Source organism: Hemitrygon akajei, chromosome 10, assembly GCF_048418815.1.
Source record: "Hemitrygon akajei chromosome 10, sHemAka1.3, whole genome shotgun sequence".
Taxonomy (NCBI): Eukaryota; Metazoa; Chordata; class Chondrichthyes; order Myliobatiformes; family Dasyatidae; genus Hemitrygon; species Hemitrygon akajei.
The window spans coordinates 48161669-48176494 of NC_133133.1; the positions used below are offsets into that span (position 1 = coordinate 48161669).

The following is a 14826-nucleotide window of genomic DNA, read 5'->3' on the forward strand; positions in this document are numbered from 1 at the left end:
ATTATTGTTTCAGAGTTGATTGGCTAGAGTCCAAGATTAAATACTCTGATGGAAAAGGAAGATTTCCCATGCACTTTGTTCAAAAAAGCAGTCTTGTGCCTTAGATTAAGTACTATAGTACTGGTAAATCAGGAGAGTGAAACGACAAGTGAGGTACGAATTGGGAAACTGAAAGGATCAAAGGAGGAACCTCACCTTTGCACTTGTTACACAGGTATGGAATTTTACAACAGGTGGGTTTAGAGATGAGGATCAAGGTAAAGTTAAGTTTATTATCAGAGTACATAGCTGTCACCACAAACAGTCCTGAGATTCTTTTTCTGTGGGCATACTTAGCAAGCCCATAGAACAGTGATTGTAAACTGCAAACATCAGGAACAATTAACTGTGAACAAACTGTGCAAATACGGATATAAATAAATATCAAGCTCAATACACACCATAGAGAACAGGTAACCAGTTATGTTCGAGGAATGAAAAGAATTGCAAGAGTGATGGATATTGTTCTCTGCAGTTGTGGGTGTGAACCCTGAAGACTAATGGCAGGCTCTTGGTGGCCGGAGAGGAGGTTAGAATGCAAGGTGAAAAGAACCATGTCCTTGTTATCCATTCAGGAATTAGTGACAACAACAGAAACAAGGAGGGAGGTTCTGCTGAAGGATTATGACTAACTGATTGCTCAAGTCATAAAACAGGAACATAAGGGCATTCATCTCTGGATTATATCTTGAGTCACATGCATATTAATACTGATAAGGTGAGAGAGTTGAATATGTGACTAAGAGACTGTTGAAGGAGAAACACCTTTCAAATCATGTAGTATTTATACCAATAGTAGAAAATAAGGAACTATCCTGTTGAAATGAGCTTCACTTGAATCTGGCTGAGACCAAAGGAAAAAAAAGTTGAGACATAAATACAAGAGGTTCTGCAAATGCTGGAAATCCAGTGCAACACACACAAAATGTTGGATGAACTCAGCAAGTCAGGCAGCATCTATGGAAAAGAGTAAGGTTTCAGGATCATTCAATTAAAAAGGTTCGACAAATGATTTCAAACAAATTAAGACATAGAGTTAAATACTACAATTAGCTCTTCGGCCCAACTCAAATATGCCAACCAAGTTACCTACCTAAGGGATAGTCCCATTTACCTGCTTTTAGCACATATCCCTCTAAACTTTTCCTATCAATGTATCTCTAGATGTCCTTTAACTATAATAGAATTTGTCTTTACCACTTCCTTTGGCAGCTCATTACATTTATCCACTACCTATTAGGTGAAAATGTTGCTCTTCAAATTCCCATTGGATTTTACCCCCTTCCCCCCACCATCCCCTTACCTTAAGCCTATTCCCTCCAGTTTTAGTCTCCCTATCCTAGTAAAAAGACTAACTATTCACCTTATCTATGCTCCTCATGATTTTATAAACCTCTATTATGTTACCTCTCAGTCTCCTACGCTCCTGGTGAAAACAAGACTCATCCTAACCACTCACTCCTTTTAATTCAAGTCCTCCAGGCAACATCCTTGTGATTTTTTTTTTATTGCACCCTTTCCAGTTTGTTTATTTTATGTAGAGATACAGTTCAGTAATAAGCACTTCTGTCCCAACAAGCCTGCACTGCCCAATTACAATCATGTAACCAATTAACCTATTAACCTGCATGTCTTTGGAATGTGGGAAGCTGTAATAGCAATTAAACTAAATACTACGCTACTGTGCTGCCCCAAAATTAATCGGTCTAGCTAGGCAACCAAGACTGCAAACAATACTCCAAGCGATGTTTTAGCAACTATTTGTCCAGCTGTAAAAATGCCCCCCCCCCCACTTCCTGTTAACAATGCCTTGACCAATGAAGGCATGCAAGCCAAAAGCCTCCTTCATATCCCTGCCTCCCTGTGTTTCCACGTTCAGGGAAATTTGTACTTTATTGTCTATACTGGCCTGTTCTGTAACACTCTCCATGGCCTTGCCAGTCCCTGTGCAAGTCATGCCTTGATTTGCCTTTCCAAAATACAACCCTTTAGACATCCAAATTAAATTTCACCTGTCATGCCTTAGCAACTTCCCCATTTGACTCTGAGCGTGCTGTAATCTTAACCCTCTTCTCTGTCCCTTGTATCACCTGTTTTGGTTTCATCCTCAAACTGATGCCAGCTACATTCTCATCTTTATTGTTAAGGTAAACAGTACAGACCCTGCAGCATTCCAAAGCTTACAGATCTCCAATCAGAAATAAAACCCTCTTCTAACACCCTCTGACTCACACCATCAAGCTAATTTTTGCTAGCTCTACCTGGATCCCATGTACAACCTCTTAAGACACAGAAACCAAACAAACAAAATGATCCAACTTTTCAAAGAACAGAAAGTATGAAATTAAAAGAAAGAGTGGTAATTGGTTTATTGTCACATTGACTGAGATGCATGCCTTCCTGACAGATCATTCCAAACATAAATACATCAGAATGGTTCAGACAGCTGCACAATGTCCTGTTTAAGAAAGGAGATGGGTAGAAAACAGAGAATTACAAACTACCTAGCCTAACATCAGTACGGGAGAGAATGCTCAATCTCTTAAAAAAGGAAACATGAATTTGTGAAAATGATATTAGGTTTGTCAAATCTGTAAGCTGTAAAATAAAATCAACAGAATAGTTAATAAAATATCAATGGATTTGGTACACTTGCACTTTCAGAAGTCCTTGGATAAATGTGGTTATTAAATAAGATCAGTGAGGGAACTAATGTTTGCAATTTTGTTGGAATTTTTTGTGATCATACTTCGCAGAGGCAATAAGGGTAAATGTGGACTCTCAGGTCTTCTACAATTGTATCAAATTAAATAAAATTAGAACCAGTGAGACTGAGGACAGCACATGTGTAGAGTGTGAATTGGTTAATTATCAATAAATAGAGAACAAATCATATTTCAGTTGGGAAAACTAAGGTATTGAGATACTGCAGAGACTGGTTCTGGGGACTGCTACTCATTTTTTTAAATGAATAATTAAAATGAGCAGAACATTTTTCAAGTGGTACAAAATTGTGTGGTTATGTGAACTGTAAGGAGGAAGCAAAGATGTTTCAAGTGTAAAAGGCAGGCAATGTCAAAGATTGATAAGGTGAAATTTTACATCAATAAATGTGAGGTCATTCACCTTGGTGAGAAAAAGTAGAAAGTAGTAATGAAAAGAAATTGAAAGATGTTGGTAGTTCACTGACCCGGGTGTCCTTGTACATCATAGCGAATGATTCATCTGGCTGAAATATCTGAAGAATACATTTGTGTTCCCTCAGAGACTAAATACTATATCCAAAAATAGTCCTTCTAGCACTCATTTTGTAGCTGTGAACAAGAGCAGCAAGGACCATTTTCACCAAGCATTCTCTACTTGAAAACTGAATTATATTTTTCTAAAAGTCTTGGATTACAGAAAGCAGTGCAGAGTAAACTGGATGTGTGTGAATAAAACTAGTGCTTTTCATCCATCACATCATCAAAAGCAATTAATGGATTTCACTGGAAATGCACTCTCTGTAAATGTATAGGTAACTAGAGCAGTCAATATTCATATAACATTTTATCAAAAAGGCAGCATCTCCAGTTGAACACCATTTTCTTGACATGGCACCAATATGTCAGCTGAGAAGTTTTTCTGAGATCCAACAGGTGGCTTTTGGTACACGGAGTATTTTGCTGAGGTGAGACAACCACTATTCATTGGGAATACTCCATGCTTAATAGGAAGCTGCAGCTAACCATTGGAGTTCACGGTTTAATGAGTTTCATCCACAGGGACCAAAAACATGTACTTGGGATAAGCCAAAAATAGTAGGGACAGAATTACTTAAAATACTTTAATAATATTACCAGAATTAGAATTAAAACTTTGGACATAAACAAATGCCTCTGTTATGAATTCCAACACAGTACATATCCTTGAAATTTCTCATGCTGCAGAAGAAATAAAGCGATTATGAAATTATAGAGTGCGGCTGAGTTATATCAGCATTATTCCAGCAAAATAACCAAATAAATGTATTGGATAATAAATAGGTTTTATTCCCCATTCTAGTTCCGTTCTGCTGAGAGACTGTTTGGAACTCACTTTTTCATTATTTTAAAGATGTCTCTTTGTGCCTCAATTCCTAAAGCAATCCTTGGACAACAGAATCCATAAGACGTGAGGTTCTGTTACACTAAGATTTTAGAGGAAGATTTTACTTTGGTGCTTAAACAATGAACCACAGTTTGCTTTCTATACATGGATGCAGGCCTTTTATATTCTGTCCAAATGCACTGATTTTTTTTGTCAAATTGGGCCAATGCCCAATAGTCAAAATTTCTATTCTTTATTCCAATTGTGAAACCAAAAGTAGGCCTTGTTTGCATGGCACTGGGGATGTAAAAGTTTCATCACACTACAAGATTTATTGTAGATGGAAACAATTCACATTTAGTCCAGGGATTTTGTACAGAATAAACTTCCTATTTATTACAAGCTGAATTCAACAGGGTAGTCGCCCATCCTGAAACGAATGCTTCCTGATCCTAAGATTTCATTATTCTTGTACTATTTCCTATCTATTTCTTACCCCTTCATTTCTACTCCGCATGTGCTGTGTATATTCAGCTTCAGGCTTCAACACCGACGTGGTCCTTGAGCCATCAAGCTTCAGTATCTTGTGTGCTACTACAGCCATGTCCATTTCCATCTTTACCTACTATATACAATGGCAAACTTCTGTCTTGGAGTTTATGAGATAGTTTCTTGGCTGGTGTTCAGGCATAGATTCACTATATTTCATTTTAACCTGCAACATAATGTTTGTGTTGGCTTAAACCAGTTCCATCTATCCCTGTCTAGTTCTGACCCTGCAGATTTCCCCTTCATCTCTCTGCTTTAAATACCCCCATGCCCCCCACATTCTCTACTGTATTTCTACAGAGCCATTTCATTGCTACAATATCCAGCAATTCCACCACACAAAATATCAGACTTCATCACAATGTACAATGTATCTGTTAAACCCCACTACAATTACAGTCTATGCTCCAAAGTACAGTGTACTTGACTAAACACAGTTTACCGGAATATACTCTGTCCCACAGTGTGGTTGAACTAACTACCCACACATTGTATGCAAGACAATGGTCTATCTCACAATATGTGCAAAAATAAATCAAAGCCTGAGTAGACTATTTGATTCCCATAAGTACTCCACAATGTAATGTCTTGGTTATTTAAAATAAGAGGAAGTGGAAGAGACTGACAGGGGATCTGAGGAAGAATTTTGTGAGCCGGTAGATCAAAGCTGAAATGAAATGCACTGCCTGAGTGACTGGTAACTCAGTGAGGACTTGATCCACCAAGGCACAGAAGATTGTGAATAGAAGTGCTGGTAAATGGGATTAGTGTCAGACAGACAGACATACCTTATTGACCCCGAGGGAAATTGTAGAAATGTTATTGATGGTTGGCATGGAGCAAATGGACAGAATGGCCTGTTTCTGGCTATAAGAAAGTATAACACCATGACTTTCCAATGCTTTATTCTTTTATCCAATTAATATACAATCATTTACTGATCTCTGTTTTAAATGTACTCAGCAGCTGAATCACCATAGTGCCTACAGATGGACAATGCCAGTATATCCATTCTTAGGTAGGAAGTTCCAAACTGTACATTATATTCCACTTACGGCCTCAACAAGGATTTACTCAAAAATGCCTTAATTCAAATTCTCAAATACTCTTGATATAAAGACCACCATACTATTTGCCTCTCTAATTGTTTGTTGTAACAATACATAATTTTTAGTTATTGTGTGGACTGACCCTTGTGAACACCAACACTTTTCGACCTCTCAGCCCTTCACCTAGAAAAATGTTTGTCTCTTTCTGACCCTGAGTGCTTGCGTATCACTTTGCAGTCATTTCCAACACCTCTGCCCTGCCACTGGGAAAATGATAGAGCCATGGGAAACTGGTTATTTGGCTGATTATAGTGAGTCCTTGAAAGATACCACTGCATAATAACCTGTTACCTGAAACATCTGTGAGACCACTCTTCTAACTTTTACAACTATTGCTTTGAGGTGTTGCAATTTAGGAAGGCAAATCAGGGTAGATTTTTGCAGTGAAAATGAGAGCCCAGGGAGTGTTGAAGCATGGAGTGATCTGGGATCTCTAGTATATGGTTCCCTGAAAGTGGCGTCTCAGGTGACAAGGCTTTTGGCGTGCTGGCCTTTCATCAGTGACAATACCGAGTGTAGATGCTGGGATCTCATATTGCAGTTGTACAAGACATTGATGAGGCTGTATTTAGAATGAGTTCAGAAACTATGTCTGAAGATTTTGCTAGAACTTGAGAGAATGAGTTATAGAGAGAGGCTGAGCAGGTTGGGACTTTATTCTTTTGAGCATTGGAGCATGAGAGATGATCTTATAGAGAGATATGTAACATCAAGTGAGGCATATTGTAATTACGGTAAATTCAATCAGTATTTTCCCTTGTTGGGAACTCAAGAACTTGAGGGCATAGGTTTATGGTGAGATGGGAGATATTTAATAAGAAACTAGTGGGCAACTTTTACCACCCACGGGGTGATTCATGTATGGAATGAATTGCTCAATGAAGTGGGTGAGACAGCTTCATTAAAGACATTTGTGCAGGTGCATGAATATGAATGGCTTAGAGGGATATGAGCCAAACAGGGCAAATGGGACATACTTAGTTGGTACTGTTGGTCAGTGTGGATCTAATAGGCCAAAAGATCAGTTTCTGTGTTGTGTAACTCTACAACTCTGCTTGAGAGGAGGACTGTGCAGAATAAATTGGACTAAGATCACTTCAACAACTCAGAATCCAATGCACAAGTCAATGTCTGGTGGTCTCTCTGGTTTTACTTTTCTCCTGGTGGTTGATATAACTGAGTGGCTTTCAGAGGCCAGAAAAAAAATCAGCCAAGGAGTTATCAGTCTGGCAGATCATATGATGTAAGGCAGTGTGGTAACATTCAGAAAGAATAACAGAGTTGTTGCTATATTTAGTGGGAGACAATCTAAGATAAAAGGCAATATGTGCTGGGGATGATTAAGATCAGAAGGAATGATTTCCACCCCAAAGTTCAAGGCTGGAGGATTCTCCCTTCTTAGCTTGACCAATGATCTGAATGTGTGTACCTTTAACAGATGAGCGTTAAGTGGACAGGCACCGCTAACTTGTCCTGAGTAACTGGATAGATTTCTCATTATTATCTCTTCACTCTCCGGCAATGCTGGCATTTATTATCTCCCCCAACCCAACCCACCCCAATTGCTCTTGGAATGAGGAAGCAATGATGATTCACCACAGTGATGGGCTTGGATTCATTTACTTTCCTCTCCAGAAAGGTATGAGAGACACAGGTGGTTCACCAGAATAAAGTTTCGTAGATCACTCTCCTGAACTTGAATTCCCCAACACACAATGATGGGTTTTGAACAATTGTTTCTAGTAACTTAGGCAAAAAGTGCTTGTTATTTTGGTGCCAGAAGCACGGTGATACTTGCAGCTACCCCCAGTACACTCTTGGACTGCATTGGTCGTTGATGCAAAAGATGACTTACACAGAATGTTTTTGGATACATTTGACAAATAAAGCTAATCAGCGCACAACTATGCTTGTATCTGGATGTTGCCATTTTTACAACTCTGCTCCTTTTTATTGAGTTGAAGATCAGCTGAGAAAGACACGTGTAAGTTTTATTTGACAGAAGAGAAGTAAAAGGCTATTCTACTTATAAAACTGTTACCTGAGAATGCCAATAAAACTATTAAATACCTATCAATAATAGCAATAAAATCCATCAAATGTTTGAAGTGTTCCATCCCTGAGTAAGTGTTAGTTATTTTCCTTCCATAAATGTAATCTGAAACAATTTTGGCAAGAGATTAAAGCCTGTTCCAATCCCCCTCCTTAGCATTGGATCTTTAATAGGAGATGCTTACAGACACTGGTAATAATGTTACAACTTCTCATTTCAGTCCATATTCTGACAACAAAACTGTTTGCCATGAAGCACTGCTCAAGTAAGAAGAACTTTTTTCCAAGAAATTATTTAATTCTCTGAATGAAACAGCAAAGTTTCAACATCAGTAATTAAAGAAATAAAATAGTTTTCTTTCATTTAGGGAAACAAAACACCGAAGAGCAAATCCTTTCATTAAATGATTATTTGATTCAGTTTGAAAGCAGGAATTACAGAAGGCTTAATGTCTCTAGACATTTACTCAGACAAATGATCAAAAATTAGATTTTTAGCAGGCTTATGATGGAATGGGGTGCAGAGGAGAGACTGATTCCACTCATGATTCACTCATTATTAAAGTCATGGCTCCCAATGTTTTGACAGTGTGTGTGGTAAATGATGGTATCACAGCAGCAGTTTGCATTTCTGAGAAATTGATTTATTATGTTTGGAAAATAGGCAGAGGCTGACCAGAAATATAACTGAAAGTGTGCAATAGGTATGTAACATAAGACTTCAAAGCTCTGATGTCATCATTTGGCTTTCCTGGAATTACATGCACTTAGACTACATTAAATCTGGTTGTTGGCATCTATGTTAGATGCTTTAACCTCATACAAAACCCAAAGACTATTAAAACGGTAATGTTTTATGTGATTATAAAAAAGGTTAATCCTAGAGACTGAATCTTCCCCTATGTCCATTTCTCCCAGAACACTGTTTGTCAAAATTTCAGAAACACCATTTTCAAAGCTAATAACTTTTGTGTTTAGTGCCTACCCTCATATAAAGTTTTAAATGAATAAATCCAAGCTTCATAAAATGTCTGGATACATAAATGTTTTCTAACTTATATTACTTTCATGTCTTTACAATGTTGGTTAAAGGAAAATCAAATTTTCCTCACTCACTGTCATCGCTTTTCTTATATCTTTGAAGTGGTCTATAATTCCCAGGGTTATCATTAATCCCTTTCTTGAACAAAATAATATTTGCCACCCTTCAATCATCTGGCACTCTTGTGGCCGTTGAGGTCACAAAGAATATTATAACATAAGAAAGTCTGTGACAGAAACAAGCCATTCTGTCCAACAAAGCTTGCCAAATTGCTATTCACATTATGTGTTGAAATAACTATTGAGTTTAGATTTGAAAGTCTCCAAGGTACTACTCTCAACTACACATCCAGATAATTTGTTCCATGTGTCCACAACTCACTGTGCAAAGAAATGCATCCTGATGTTAGTCTGAAATCTCTTTTTAACCAGTCTCCACCTATGGCCCTGTGCCCTTTATGGTGGATTAACTTTGAAGTAGCAGTTGGTATCCACCTTACTTATACCCTTAATGATTTTGAACACTTCTATCATACCTCCTCTCATTCTACATCTACTTCATCTAAGTAGTTTTAATTTGTTCAATTTCTCTTCATTGCTCATACCCTGCAGACCTGGAATAAGTCTAGTTGCCCTTGTCTGGACTTGCTACATTGCCTTCACATCACTCACACAATAAGGAAACCAAAATTATACACAGTATTCAAGGTGTGGCCTCACAAGCTCATTATAAAGCTTAAGGAGAGCATCTCTTGACTTGAACTCCACTGAGTGCTTTATGTAGCCCAACATTGTATTAGCTTTCTGAATCACTTCTGTGCATTGTCCAGGTATTGATGGTGATTGGTCTACCAGGATGCCCAAATCCTTCTCATACAGTATACTTCCTTACTCAAGATCCCTATTGTATATTTATGACTAATATTTCTACTTCCTATGTGCAATACTTTGTTTACTTATGTTAAATTTCACCTGCCAATTATCTACTCACATCTGGATTTTGTTTAGATCTAACTGTATTGATTCTGCTGCCTGAATGTTATCCCTAATTTTGTGTCATCCGCAAACTTTACTAGTTTATTTGTTATGGGCTTATCCAAATCATTTATGTAGATTAAAAACAAAAATAGATCCATGTGGAACCCCACTTTTAACATCTTCTATGTGTGAAAATGATCCTTTCACCATAATTTGCTGCTTTCTGTTTATCAGTCAATTCTGCACTATTTGCACACGTACCCTGAATCATTACTCTTGTAATTTGATTATTAACCTCTCATAGGGTACCTTTTCAAAATCCTTCTGAAGGTCCAAGTAAATCATATCAGCTGCTCAATTGTTATCATTCATTTTAGTTGCCTCTTCATAGAACTGCAGCATATTAGTAAAACATGATTTCCCCTTTCTGAACCCATGCTAGCTTTCTACTAACATGCTTGTTCTTATCAGCTGCTTTTCCATCTCATTCTTTATTATTCTTTCCATTATCTTGCCTGTGATACATGTTAAGTTTACTGGGCTATACATACCAGGGTCAGTGTGGTCACTCTTCCTACATGCCGGGATAACATTAGCCCATTTCCAGTCCTTAGGGATTTCATCAGTTTTCAATGACATTTGAAAAATACAAGTTAGAGGTTTATATCTAAGTTATATATTAAAAAAAAATCACAGATCTCTTTAAGTACCCTTCGATATATATTTACTTGTATCGTAGGTGTTTCCAGTGAATGGACAGCTTCAAGACTGTGGGACCAGATGGCATCCCAGGGCAGGTATTCAGGGTGTTCCTGGCCAACTGGCTGGTGTGTAACAGATATACTTCATACTTGCAGACATTTTTAATCTCTCCCTCTCCCAGTGTAGAGTGCCCCCCCGCTTCAAAACATCCTACATTGTCCAATCTGCTCATTAAATTTACAGATTATACTATATTGATTGGTCTTACCTCATAACATGGCAGCCTACAGAGAAGTCATCACCCTGACACAGTGGTGTCAAGAAAACAACCTGTCCCTCAATGTCACAAAACAAAGGAGCTGGTTATGGATTACAGGAGGAATGGAGACAGGCTTAACCCTTATTGACATCAGTGGATCTGGGGTTGAGATGGTAAACAGCTTCAAGTTCCTTGGTATACACATCATTGCGGACCTCAATTGGTCTGTACATACTGGCTGTGTGGTGTAAAGAGCAACTAAAGCACCTCTTTCACCTTAGATGGTTGAGGAAGTTTGGCATGAGTCCCCAGATCCTAAGAACTTTCTGCAGGGGCACAATTGGGAGCACCCTGACTGGCCGCATCACTGCCTGGTACGGAAACCCATCAGGATGCTGGAGCACGGATCCAATGGCAGACCCAGCACTATTCACACACTGATATTAATTGAGTAACAACTCCTGAAGTGCAAGCAAAGTCAGCATCAAAGTGCAGGCAGAGATCAAAACATCCAGAGAAATACAGAAACAGGAAATAGGCAGAGTCAATGGTCAGACAGAGTACCCATACGAATGCTGGAAAGGTTCAGGAAAATTCATTGGCACAATCTGGCAACAAATAGGTGAAAGCACAGGACTGAAATACACTGAGCAATAAACAGAGAGGCAGATGATAGGTGGAGTACAATAAGACACATGTGGCAGCAATACAGGTAGTAATGAGAGACGGAGTACTCAGTAATACCGGGTCCGGAGTAGAGCAGGAGTGGGAACAGGAGCACGTGGTAATACAAAAACATAGGCTGACAGCTAGGGGGAAGCACACAAAAAGACAGAGTTCAACTGAAGGTACTGACAGGACCGTAATTCCCTCAATCGCAGGACTCTGCAGAGAATGGTGCTCATCTGTGGATGTGAACTTCCCACAATTCAGGACATTTACAGCAATAGGTATGTATAAAGGGCCCGAAGGATCATTGGAGACCCGAGTCACCCCAATCACAAACTGGTCCAGCTGCTGCCATCTGGGAAATGGTACCACAGCATTAAAGTCAGGACCAACAGGCTCTGGGACAGTATCTTCCACTAGGCCATCAGACTGATTAATTCACACTGGAACAATTGTATTTCTAAGCTATATTCACTGTACTGTTGCATATCTTACTGTATATACTATTTATTATAAATTACTATAATTTGCACATTGCACATTTGAATAGAGATGTAACACAAAGATTTTTACTCTTTATGTATGTGAAGGATCTAAGAAATAAAGTCAATTCAATTCAAGTCACTTAAAGCACCCATATTTTTCTCTACACTTACTGGCATATTGCTAACATCTTCGTGGGTGAATACTTCAGCAAAATTCAAGTTAAGCATATCTGCAATATCCTTCTCTGCATAATTTAACACCCCACTATTATTCCTAATACACTTAACTTCCTCCTTTTCCTTTAGCTCTAAAGTATTGCAAAATTTTCTTAGGGTCTATCTTCGTATTATGAACAATATCCTTCTCAACCTGCCTTTTGGGAATCCATATTTTCCCCTTGACTATAGGTCTTATATTTTCATATGCCTCCCAAAAAACTTTGAGACTAACAATGTTATAATCACTTGTTCCTTAAGGCTCAACAATTTCCATACTCAAAATTCTACCCTGATTGTTACAGAATATCAAATCTAGACAGGCCTCCCTTTTTGTTGGTGCATTGACATACAGGGTCAAAAAGCAATTATTCAATAACTCAATTAATTCACTTTCCTGTAACCCATTAGTCACTGGGTTCTCTCACTCAACATTTGGAAAATTAAAGTCACCCATAACAATAACATCACCCTCAGAATGTACTATTTAAATATTCTGATAGTTGTTTATGAAAATCACTATCAACATTAAGATCTATAACATACACCTAATGTTATTCATTTATCCTTATAGCTTTCAATTCCCACCCAAATATTTTCATTCTCAATTCTTCTCCTATCATCATTAGCCTCACATTTAAATTCTCTCTTATGTATATGACTACTCCTCCACCTTTACAATCTTGCATAAAGTTCCTAAGTATATCCTTTAATATTATATTCATCACCATTCTTTGAGTCAGCCAGGTTTAAGTTATGGTTATTACATCATTTGTATATTATTCCAGCTCAGTTATTTTATTCATAATATTTCTTGCATTTATGCAGGCCAGCCTTAGTCAATTTTTCATCCTATTTCAACCCGTTTTCATAGTTTTGAAGCATATAATTGGTTCATGTCCTAATATGTTATTCTCCAATAAGCTGTTTAAACAGTTTCCTGGCCTGTTCTAAGTTCCCTACTTGCTTCAGCCCCACCCCATTCCCTAGTTTAAACAGTCCTCAACTAACTGAAGCATACTGTACACCTGCCCAGTACATTAGTGTCCCTCCAGTTCAAATGCAACTCGTCCAGCCTGTACGGGTTCCATCTGCCCCAATTTCCTGCACCATGATTTGAGCCACGCATTAAATCCTCTAATATCCTCCATCTCACCTGGACTGACACGTGGCACAGGCAGAACTTCTGAGAAGACCACCTTTTCTGTTCTGACCCCAAGCTTCCCACCTAACTCTTTAAATTTATCTTGCAGCACTGACAGCCTGCCCTTACCTATGGCACCTGTTCCGATGTGGACAATGACTACTGGATCTACCACAGCTCTGGCTAGGAGCTTATCTACTCGTCCAGGGAGGTCTCCTACTTGTGCTCGTGGTAGGCACCACACTGTATGAGACTCATTGTCAGTACACACCAGATTCTCACCCCACTTCCCCCGATAACTGAGTCCCCTACTATCACTACTTTCTTTTTACGGGCTTTAGGTTTAGGATTGGAGAGGATCCAATGGGACTCCTCCATCTTGCCTACTACCAGGTGTCATTGTCATCATCAAGAATCGCTAGATGTTCAAAATGGTTGGACACTTCCAACGCTGGGATTGATGCTCCCGGGCAGTGTGCACCTCTTACCCTGCGCTTCCTTCCCACGGTCGCCCACCTGTCTCTTGCTTTTTGGTCTAGAGTCTCAACCCATGGATCTCTTGGGGTGCACAGTATCTCCCTAAAGGACATCTGAAGCACATCTGCCAATTCTCTACGCCATCGCAGGTCAGCTACCTCTTCCTCAGGTTCAGCCACCTTGCTCCCGAGGTGTTGGATTAGCGGACATTTCTCGCATGTGAACTTACAAGGAGGAGGAGTGTTTCAGTGAATCCGAATGTAAACGCGGTCGACAGCATGCCCCAGAATCACTGGCGGCCAGCGCTTCTTACTGTTCTTGCTTTAAAATGCATTTGTGGGATTACGGTGGGAAATTCAAGCTCTTTTTTGGTTACTTTTTAGCTTGGGTTATAGTTATTCACTTGTGTGTTTGTGAGTCACCCTGACTGTAACTGGAATATGTAAAAATTGCCTTCCCCCGTCTATATGAGACCGAGCGATGTCTCTCCCTGGGACATCATGCTCAGTCTATTTTGTGCTTAACAGCAGTTGGGTTAAACGAGCTTTTCTCATCAGTCATCATAGTCCAAATGCTTGCCACAGAACCTTTGGGGCGAAGAACTACTGAAGATTAAGTGATTGTATAAAGTTCTTAAAAGTAAGCTACTATTTATACTAGTATTCCTACTTTGCGCCTGATGTATCAGATAACGAATCATCGGCTCGCTTTATCATCGAACACACCAGGCGTCCCTTTTACCACTACTCTAGCGAACTGCTAATGCAAAGGCGAGAAAACCAGCAAACCGAAACAAGGGATAGGCTGGTAAAAAAAATCCTTTGCGGCTCCTCTAAGGTGACCAAACACAAGTTATATAAATAACAGCGTCCAAAATCAAACATAACAAAAGAACGCTACAGACCAAACCTTTTTTCCCCACTCTCTCAAAGATCATCGCCAAAGGTGCAGTAATCTCTTACTTAATAACCTGGGGTATGTCTCATCTGGCTCTGGGGATTTACTTACCCTAATATTTTTCAAAAGTTCCAGCACATC

General features: G+C 39.0%; 1 protein-coding gene across 3 annotated transcripts in view; it reads left to right on the forward strand.

Annotated features, from left to right (window-relative positions):
• Nucleotides 1-14826, forward strand: part of LOC140734355 (rho GTPase-activating protein 6-like) — a 278830-nt gene that overhangs the window by 82453 nt on the left and 181551 nt on the right. Inside the window, exon 1 of one of the 3 annotated variants that reach the window (XM_073058209.1) lies at nucleotides 13525-13542. The exons of the other annotated variants lie outside the window; for them this stretch is intronic. The gene's annotated coding sequence lies outside the window, so the exon portion shown is untranslated. Of the gene's footprint in view, nucleotides 1-13524; nucleotides 13543-14826 lie in introns of those variants that run through there. 3 annotated transcript variants of the gene reach the window in all.